Here is a 10,508-nt window from a genome sequence, read left to right on the forward strand (position 1 = left end):
ATTTCGCCCAGGTCTTATTTCAGAAATAATAGCAAAGAGAAATAATAGGACTCAAGGACCTTGAATTTCACAGATTCCTTCTTTGCAGTCTGGCCCAAAGCCATAATATGAAGTCAGAGCTTTTTATTTTTTCCTTTCCCTCTCCTCTTCAACTCTCACATTTAAACAGTAATCACTTGACTTGTGTCACTGGTTTGTATGACTTTGCCGTTGCTGCCGAAAATAAATTGGTTCAAGGGTTGGTAATTTAATCATCTACTTATAGTTTTTTCCCTTTAAAAATTGCTCAGAACCTGAAACCTTCCCTTCTGCCCTGAGTTCTAGGAGGCAGTATCAAACAGATCTCAGACTCCTGGGTTCTTGAGGTTAAAGGAAACTCTCAAGGTTGTGAAGTCCAACAAAATGAGGTGGGTAGAAAGGGCAGCCCCGCCCTCATGGGACAGTTTTATTTTGGCCTCTTTTACCCAAAGATTTGCCCTTATTCCTTCATTTACTTTCTCTGTGTATCTCTTTTTTTTTCCCCCTCTATAGTGTAGAAAGAAGTAACTGTTGGTGGGATAAATTAACCAGGATTTTTAAAAAGCACATTCAGGTGCCCTGGTGGCACAGTTGTTTAAACGTCTGCCTTTGGCTCAGGTCAAGATTCTGGAGTCCCAAGATCAAGTCCTGCATCAGGCTTCCCACTCAGCAGGGAGTCTGCTTCTCACTCTGACCCTGCCCCCTCTCATGCTCTCTCTATCTCTCTCACTCCCTCTCAAATAAAAAAAAAATTTTAAAAAAATTAAAAAATTAAATAAGCACGTTTGAGGATGGAAACCAATACCTACCTTCACCTCACCCTCCAAGAAAAAAAAATTAAGGTAAGAATTTGTTTGTACCCATAGATGAGGTTAGCCATGTGACACCTAGGTCTCCACACATGCTATGCAGTTGTAACCTTAAAATTAGTTGTATATTCCTCCAGTGTTGTTGCATTCCTCATGTTGTGTCCCTGCATGATGGAGAGCCAAGGGGGTCACTATTAGGGTTTGGATTTGGGAGAACCAGGTCTTACACTTGGCATTGCCTCTATCCAGCTGCTGGCTGGTAAAGCCCCTTAAATTCTGTGGATCTTAGTTTCCAAACATGTAAACATGGCCTCAAAATTTTATCCGGTTCTGATATTCTGGAGTCTGCTGAATTTCTTCTGAAATCTTTTCTGATTTCAGAAGAATTCTGTGCCAGGATTCTGTTCATAGGACTCGTGATTTCCACTGAAATTGAAAGAATGCATTGAAAAAATGCTTTTCACTTTGATCTTAAACGTTTCCTCTACAGTGCTCATAGGCAACGTGTGATAATATTTATTAGCTCACAGACATTCCCACTTTGTCAAGGGCAGTTCCTGCTGCTTGAGGCATGCTCTGTGTAAGAGCCAGCCTGAGAGTGGGCTTTCTCTAGTCGCTCCCTGATTCAGCTGCTTCTAGCACTTAAGGGGTTTGGCCACCAAAGGAAGAAAAGTATTTCCGGGTCGTGAGATAAAATCTAGAACCAGGCTGTCCAACACAGCGGCTGCTGTGCCCACGTGGCTCTTAAACATTTGAAATGCACAAAATGAGATGTGTTTTAAGTATAAAAAATGCACACCATTTTTAAAGACTGAGTATGAAAATATGAATGTAAAATATCTTACTAATGTTTTAATAGTGATTCTTTTGTAGAATGATAATATTTTGGATATTTTGGGTTAAGTAAAATGTATTATTAAAGTTAATTTCCCCTGTCCCTTTTTACTTCTTTAATGTGTATACTGGAAAATTTTGAATTGCTTGAGACTCACATTCAGACACAAGCAGCCCAGAGGTTTCGGTTACTACTGATAGGTAATGGCTGCCAAGATCCTTCTAGCAGCTTATCTGGATACATTGAGTAAGAGTCCCATGAGCAGTGAGAAAAATCTACTGTGGGGGGAGGGGCCAGGAATAAGGTGTGAGGCCCATTCTGGGCTAGATTCAGATGGGCACATTTCTTTGGACAGAGAGGAGAGGTCTAACACCCCCCAAAAGGAAAAAAGCCAAGTTACATAATTTCTGATGTTTTTACATTACTTTGCAAAAAGTTCAACAAATTCACACCAATTTCAGCACCAGGAAAGCTGCCAGTTTGGCAGCCCCATACTGAATTTTTTTCTCTGATCTGAGGTACAAAGTGGTTGGCCTCTGTAAGTTTTCCTTCCTGCTATAGTACTTCTGACCTGCTTGGAGAGGTTACAGTCAGGAACATAAAACGATAGCAGCAAGATTGCATTATGTTGTAGGAGAAAGTCTGTCCAAGTGCAAGCAAAGTAGAACCCAAACAGCCTGATAATACTAAGGCAAAGAGAAAAAAAAAATCAATTTACTTTCACAGACTTCCTCCTCTCAGAGCAGTCTCTTAGACGACGGATTGCAAAACTCTTTAATCAGATATGTGCTGTAGGGGCATCTGGACTTGCTAATCATCAGGAGTTCTATCTTACTCGTGTTGCATTCCTCTCTGTCTACCGTCCCTACTAATCTCCCCTCATCCATGCTAAGCGAAGCCGCTCTGTTTCTCAAGCACACCCTGCTGTTTTCTCTGTCTAAAATGCTTGTCCTCGATCCCCCTCCCTCCACCTGGGGGAAAAAAAAAATCTACCGATCTTTCAAAACTCAGTTACAACCTGGTTTTCCTTCCGAGGCCTGGCCCAAACCTCAGGGCCCTGACCCATCTTCAGGGCACATCCCTAGGAGGCCCTCTCCCCTTGCTTATAAATTTGTCTCCCTATCCGGGTTTCAAGACGCTTCAAGCTGTAAACTAAATATCATTTGTGTCTCTGCCAGCCATGCCTGCACCGTTTCTGGCCCATTGTAGGCAGGTTAAAAGTGCTTATGGAAAGGAGAAGCAAATGAATGAATGAACAAATGAGTCTTCAGTTCTTTTGTTTCAGTATGAAAGACTGGAATTCTTTTAACAGCCAAATTAAAATGTTAGGTTTTCGCCAGTGATAAAGTAGAGGGTCTTCCCTTTTTAACTTTGAAGCCTCTGCATGAGACTTGTTTGACTTCAGGAGATGTACAGAGATTATCTGTCTGTCCATGTTTCATTTATGCTTAATTCTGTTTCATCAGCAAGTGTTCAGGAGGCACATGAAGAAAATTCATGTGCCTTTGAGGATAGATAGATAAGCCGTCTGATCCATTATCACTCAGACCATAGGACATGCCCTTTCACTTCTTGGCATAGAATTAGGATAACTGCCGATTCATCCGTCTACATACCATTATGCAGGTCCTCTGTGATCAATAAAATGTATTTTGCAAAAGATCTGGTAGGTGAGCGATCTATTTCCATGACCATGGAGAAACAGTAAAATCAGCTAGCCCAAACTGAAATGGGTGGGGAAAGATCTAGCCTTTCTTTTTCACCAAACAGGGACCGCTGCCATAAGGAACTACTCCACAAATATTGTTGCTCACCTGGAGGAAAGAATGGCAGTTAGCTGCTTGTGAGGCAGAAAAGGCGATGTTATCAAATTACCCCTATAACCACTTGATGTTGAGAACAGCATGGTTTTGGTGAAATTGTTCTCTCTTCTGTAAAAAGAAGGTTTATGCAATGATATTGTCAGACTACAGCCTTTTTCCCACATCATTCTTAAATGTGAAATTGAGAGAGACATGCTTTAATGTCAAGAGGCAGCCAAAGGAATGACAGAAACTGTTTTCATTCCAGAAGTGGTAACAAAACATGGAAAAACACGTTTCTGCAAAGTGACCCCAGAGAGTCTTCAACGAGTCCATTAGATGAGAAAGGAGATGGTACCAGTTGGGTGACAGCAACCCGTGGGTGCATGTATGGGACTGGTTTCCTCTCTCTTCTCAAGGAGTCAATACGGACTGGGAAAACACTGGGCTAAGTGTTCTGAGTTTCTGAGTTACTTGAACCTTTCAAAAGCAAGTTGAAAGCAGTACTTGGAGGGAGGGGGGTATGTTTCACAGAATGGAAAGTTATAATCTTAAAGGAACTTGGTGCCAGAGTTATGAGGTAAAAATAGTGGGTTTGCAACTAGTAGTAGTTTTTATCAAAATTAACTATACCTTGACTGGTGTTACTCTACAGTTAGCTTAGTATGGAAGAAAAAAATAGGAGAAATACATTTTACTTAGGTATGAGTCCCCAAACTAAGGGCTTTTTAAATTCCGTAAGGTAGCATTGAAAGTCTGAAGAAAACTTGTTTTAAAGTATACACAGTGATGTCTTGACAAACATATGCATTGTAAAATGTTTACCAGTATCAAACTAATTAACATACTCATCACCTCACAGTTACCATTTGTGTGTGTGTGTGTGTGTGTGTGTGTGTGCAAGTGCATGGCTAGAACGTATTAGATCCACTCCCTTGGCAAATTTCAAGGATACAATATATTATTATTAACTCTATTAACTATATCACCATGCTGTGCATTAGGTCTCTTGAACTTACCCAATTTATAACTGCAAGTTTATATTGCCTGGCCAACATCTCCCCATCTCTCCCACTCCCCAGTCCTTGCTAACCACCAATCCACTCCATTTCTACGACTTTGACATTTGTAGATTCCATATACACGTGAGATCATGAGTATTTGTCTTCCTGTGTTTGACTTGCCACTTAGCCTATTCTCCTCCAGGTTCATCCACATTGTTGCGAATGGCATGATTGACCATATTTGACTGAATAATAAATACTCCATTGTGTATGTATGTATACATATTTTAAATATACTTACATATATAAATATAAAAACATAAACATAAATATATTTATATACAATATATATACACACAGAATATTCTATAAGATTCCTTTTTATATTATAAAATATAAAATATATAAATAATAAAATATATACATATAATATGTATAAAATAATACAAAAAGATGTAGAATATATAAATTATATATTTGTATATATGTATATCTCATATTTTCTTTCTCCATTCATCCATCAACAGACACAGATTACTTCCATATCTTCATAAATGTGAATAATGCTGGGGTTTCAGGTATCTCTTCAAGGTGGTGATTTTGTTTCTCTTGGATATATACCTAGATGTGAGGGGGATGGATGGTAGTTTTTATTTTATTTTATTTTGAGGAAACTCTAGAGTGTTTTTCTTCATAGCCATTCCGATTTCACTCCCATCATGGTGCATAAACGTTCCTCTTTCTTCATATCTTCTCTAATATTCACATTTGATAACTTTTGACTTTTTGATAACAGCCATTCTAATAAGTGTAAGGTGATAGCTCATTGTGGTTTTGATCTGCATTTCCCTTATTATTGACCATTTGTATATCTTCTCTGGAAAAATGCCTATTCAAGTCCTCTGCCCATTTTATAATTAGGTTAGTTGGTTTTTTTTTCTTTTTGCTATCGAGTTGTATGAGTTCCTTAGATATTTTAGATATTAACCTCTTATCAGATGTATGATTTGCAAATATTCTCTCCCTTTCACAGATAGCCTTTTCATTGTTGATTATTTCCTTCACTGTGCAGAAAGTTTTTAGTTTGATTATAACCCCACATCTTTTTGCATTTTGATGTCTTATTTTGTTCCATTGCTTTTGCTGCCTTTGCTTTTGGTGTCAACTTCAAAAAATTGCCAAGACCAATAACAAGGGGACTCCCCTTTTTTTTCCCTAGGCAGTGTCCTAAGATGCTCAAGTTGGCGTGCCTTCCCCCAGTCCTACAGTGTTAAGCTGGCTTTCTGCATGTGCTCGCAAGCTGTCTGTAGAAGCTGGCACTCACTGACAGTGGGAAGCCTGCAGGGAGCCAGCCATTGTGTAGAATAGGCCCCAGAGAATTGGAGTTGTGTGTATGGGCCACTTGTGTGTATGGGCCACTTAGGGGACCCATTAGCAAGACATCCCCAGCACTGGCCTCCTGATGGAGTCTGTGAAGCAGTTAATAGGATCCACATACCCTTGTTGGATTCTGAATCCTGGTTACTGTGAGTTCCCACCTCTCTTCCCTGCTCCCAGCTCCTCAGACTCACCCATACTGATCCACTCAGTGTTCTGGGTGAGAGAGAAGGAAATGGGCCTCATGGGCTGCATCTTGGGAAGCTAGGTACTTACTCCCTATGCTTTTGCTTTCCCCTGTGAAAGAAATTGGGGCGCTAAAATCTTTTCTGGCATTTGGCTTTGAGCTCTGCCACCTCAAAAGAGGGGTTTATGTGTGTAATGTGAAACTACTGTTCTTACCCTCTTCGATGTGTCCGTCCTTGGAGATTTTGCTGCAGTGATGTGCTGGAACTTTTCCACTGGACCCCTGGATGCCCACTTTCATCCTTGGGGTTGTCAAATCTGTTCAGTGGGGAGATTACAGCTGGAAGTTCCTGAATAGGAATCACCATCCATCTTGATGATGTTACTCTTCAGTGCAGGCTTGAGAAAACTTTAGACATTTTGTGTATAGGATGCTTCTCCTACCTTCCAGAATATAAATATGTTTCTACCATCAGCATGGCTGTCATCACATCTGTGTGTATAACTCTGGCACCTGTGCGGCATTGGAGATGTTATAGATAATGGTTAACTCAGTCTGTCGTGCTATATAGTCAAGCTAAACCTTTCCTTTCTTAGTCTGATTGTAGGCAAGTTGTTTGACCTCTGGGGCTCCTTGCTCAGCAGGGAGCCTGCTTCTCCCACTGCCTCCCGCTCTGCCTGCTTATGCTCTCTCTCTTTCTCTGACAAATAAACAAATAAAACCTCAAAAAAGGGGGGAAAAAAGGAAGAAAGGAAAAAGATCACCTCAGAAACTCAAGATGTAAGAAAAACATGAGAAAAACCCCAATTGAGCAACATTCTACAAAATACCTCACCAGTACTCATCAAAACTGTAAAGGTCATAAGAAACAAGGAAAAGTCTGAAAACCTGTCACAGCCAAGAGAAGCCTAACAAGATGTGACAACTAAATGTGATGAGCCTTCCTGGAACAGAAGAAGGACAAAAGTGGGTAAAAACTAGGGAGTTCAGGAGAAACTATGGACTTCAGCAAATGTTAATATATATCAATCCTGGTTTATAAAGGTGTGAAATGCCTCGTACTAATGTAGAATATAAGTAATGGAGGGAAACCACATGTGGCATTTTGGGAACTCGCTGTTCTATCTTTGAACATTTCAGTGTATCTAAATCTATTCTAAAGTCTAAAGTGTGTTTTAAAAACAAGGGATGCTCTCACCTACTTACCTGCCTGGTATGGCTGTTCAGAATAGCAAGTGACCTGAAGAAGGTGAACATACTTTCTAAACTCTGATGCACACCCTGAATATAAATATTTCAGCATTATCTTATTTAAATGAAATTATTTCTTATTTTTTAAATTCTTTCTCATTGAAATTATGACTTTATTTTTCAATATTTAAAATTACTCTTGGCAAGAGGTTGATGACGCAGGCTGGGACCAGACTAGAAGAGCCCCCAGAAGCTGCCTGGAGGAATTTGGATTTAATTCTGAAGATGCTGAACTGTGAAAGGTTTCTTAGCTGAAAAGGAGTGTGATTAGATCTGAATGTCAGAACTGGCAATGGAAGGAGGCAGGACTTGTCTGGGCAGAGATATTCAAGAGGGCACAGAGCCCATACTAGGAGGAATCAAGTGACAGGCTCTGACCCCTGAGTTAGGGATTGTTTGCCCCTCTGACACCCCAAACCAATAATCCTCCAAAACAAACTTTCTCCAAGGATGGTGTTGATGTGATATCATTTTTGTATTTTCAGTAAAAGGGATTTGTTATTGGATACGCATGTGTGAATTTTTATATCTTGATAAAACTCTTAATGATGCATAAATCCCACAGAACTCTTTTGTCATCCTGCATCTGACCAGGGTTTGAGATTATTTTAGCACAATCATGGCAGCCTAGCCCATGTTAGTACTTAATTACAGCCTCAGTTTCCTTCTCTACAATATGGAGAGACAACCATTGTCATAGCCCGTAGTCCATCGCCTGGCACCTAGCAAGCACGTGGCAAGTGGTAGCTAATTTTTAATAGGGTAACACAAGAAGTAACTGGCCTCCCTGACATGCCCAGGAGAATTAGTAAATGTAGTGAAATAAATAAATTCCTGTGCTCTTCATCCTGGAGTGGTGGGTATATTTGTCCTGGTGAGAAGCAATCAGATAGTTGCTACTGAGAGTTGACAATTGGAAGCATCTGCCCTCAGTGATGTCCATCTGGAGGCTCATATATAAACCCACTGTTTTGTTCTCTGTCCATTTCATCCTAATATATAGTAAGCACTCAACAAATATTAGCTATTCTTTATAGGGTTTTTATGTCATGCATTGTCCTCCCAGTTGCAGTCCTATTCAGTTTCAGGCACACTAGAGGGCAGTTGCTCCTCTGTTGGAAATGCCTTCTTTGGGCTCCTTAAAGTTAATTTTTGTGCACTCTGTAGAGCCTACTTTTTGCATCAGACTATCTCAAACACACCCTCCAGATTTCATAAAAATTCGTCTTGCTGTTTCCTGTGATGTGATGAGGGCAGACTGACAGAAACTTAATTTTGTGAGCGTGAATTGTGAAGACTTTCTGTGCTCTGCTGTTACCTGTTGCTAAGCTGTCAGCAGCTTGAGGGCAGGACCGTGTCCTACCCACCCACATGTAGGGCTTGGACTCTGGCCTGTCCTCACTAAAAGGTGGTGATACCCACTGCCAGGAGCAACCTCTAGGAAGTACCATCTCTCTTCCTAAGAGTACCTGGGCAGAGAGGCAGAGCACCACCAAAGCCAACTTTCTGACAACACAGTCTTACCTGAGGTAACTCTCTCTGTGAAACTTGAATGCATTGCCACCTCTAACAGTCCCACTTATTTTGTTTTAAATCAGGCTATTTTCTTCCCTATGCCACCATTCCAGGAATCTATCTGCATATTTTTAAGACAAGAACTATCTAATAATGAGTAATTTCACTGGTCTATACTTAGCAGCAAGGAAGGGTTGTTTTTTTTTTAGGTCATTGCAGGGAACTTCTCAGAAATTGTGCAAGTTGGGAAGAGCCACAGAAGGTAAAAGTCATAAATTCTTTTTTCCCTTTCAGAATAGAGGGATTCACTACCAGGAAACAAGTCTCAGAGGGTAGACCATAGGGACCCAGTTTCCTCATCAACAAAATGGGCATTGTAGTACTAACCCTTCAGGGCCTTGGGGAGCAGTAAATGAGATACACTTCTCAGACATTATTGGTCCATCTCCATCCACTCACCACTGAGCCACCACCCTAATGCCCTCTCCACCTTGAGACAGCCTTTGACTGGTTCTCTCCTGTTAGGCTCCTCCCTCTTATCCCCCAGTTTGCCCTTGCCTTCCCAAAAGCCTAAAATCTCTCTAGACATCCTTCAGCCTTGGACTGGTATTCTCGCCTCTATGATTCCAATACATCCCATAGTTATGGAGTTCATTCCCACTGTTTGCCTGGCCAGTATTCCAAGTTTCCCAGTCATGCTGTGTGCCATCCAATAGGTAACTAGTACATAGATTGATTGAGTTAGTTTATGTAAAGTCATTAGTTGAGAACCTGGGACATGGTGAATAGTATTGTATCAATAGGTAGCATTGTTATTCTTTTGAAATATTTTAATCATGCAGATAATTTAGTGTATGAATTAATGAATACCCATGCCCCTACCCCTCAACCTTATCAAATATAATATGATACCATAGTTTTTTTGTATCTTGTTTTAAGAAGGAAAACATTACAGATATGATAGAGTTGAAACACCCTCTTTACTCTTCCCACCTCCAATTCCCATCCCTCCCTTCAAGCAATGGCTGCAGTCCCAAAATGGGGTGAATCATGCTTTTATATTTTTATCTTTTGTTCTAAAATTTAATTTACTTCTATAATACTGGACATAACCTTTTTTAAGTTATACTTTTGGCCAACCTTGTTTTTGAAATTTATCCATATTGAAATATGTAACTTTAGTTGATTCATTTTTGCTACTGTATTTCATTATATGAGTATTCTTTAATTTATTCATTCCAATTTTGAAGAAGAGATATATCAATTCTAATGTTAACATAGAAGAAACCTCAGAGATCATTGTGCAGATGAGAAAATGTAACTAAAGAAGGGAAGCGAGTTGGCTAAGGTCATACAGAAAATCATGGAGACAGGACTTTAAAAGACATTCTAGTAACCCACAGTGGACAGGCCAATGACCCTGTTGGGAATATCATTTATTCCCTGACCAACTACCAACAGAATCCCTGACTCGGCCTTAGTCAATACAATATCACATTCCTTGGTATATAATGATTGGTTCAGGGCTGATCATGTGACTTAAGCTGAGCCAATAAAAACCTTGTAAATTTGCTGAGCTGAAAAAATACAGGGCTGGGGTTCCCAGAAATTATCTGCCCTGCTGTATGGGGAGAGTCTAACTCCAACAGAGACAGAAACAAACAAACAAACAAACAAACAAAAAAACCAGTACAACAAAGAGAAACAGAG

This window comes from Lontra canadensis, unplaced genomic scaffold, assembly GCF_010015895.1.
Source record: "Lontra canadensis isolate GAN:19392208 unplaced genomic scaffold, GSC_riverotter_1.0 scaffold149, whole genome shotgun sequence".
NCBI lineage: Eukaryota > Metazoa > Chordata > Mammalia > Carnivora > Mustelidae > Lontra > Lontra canadensis.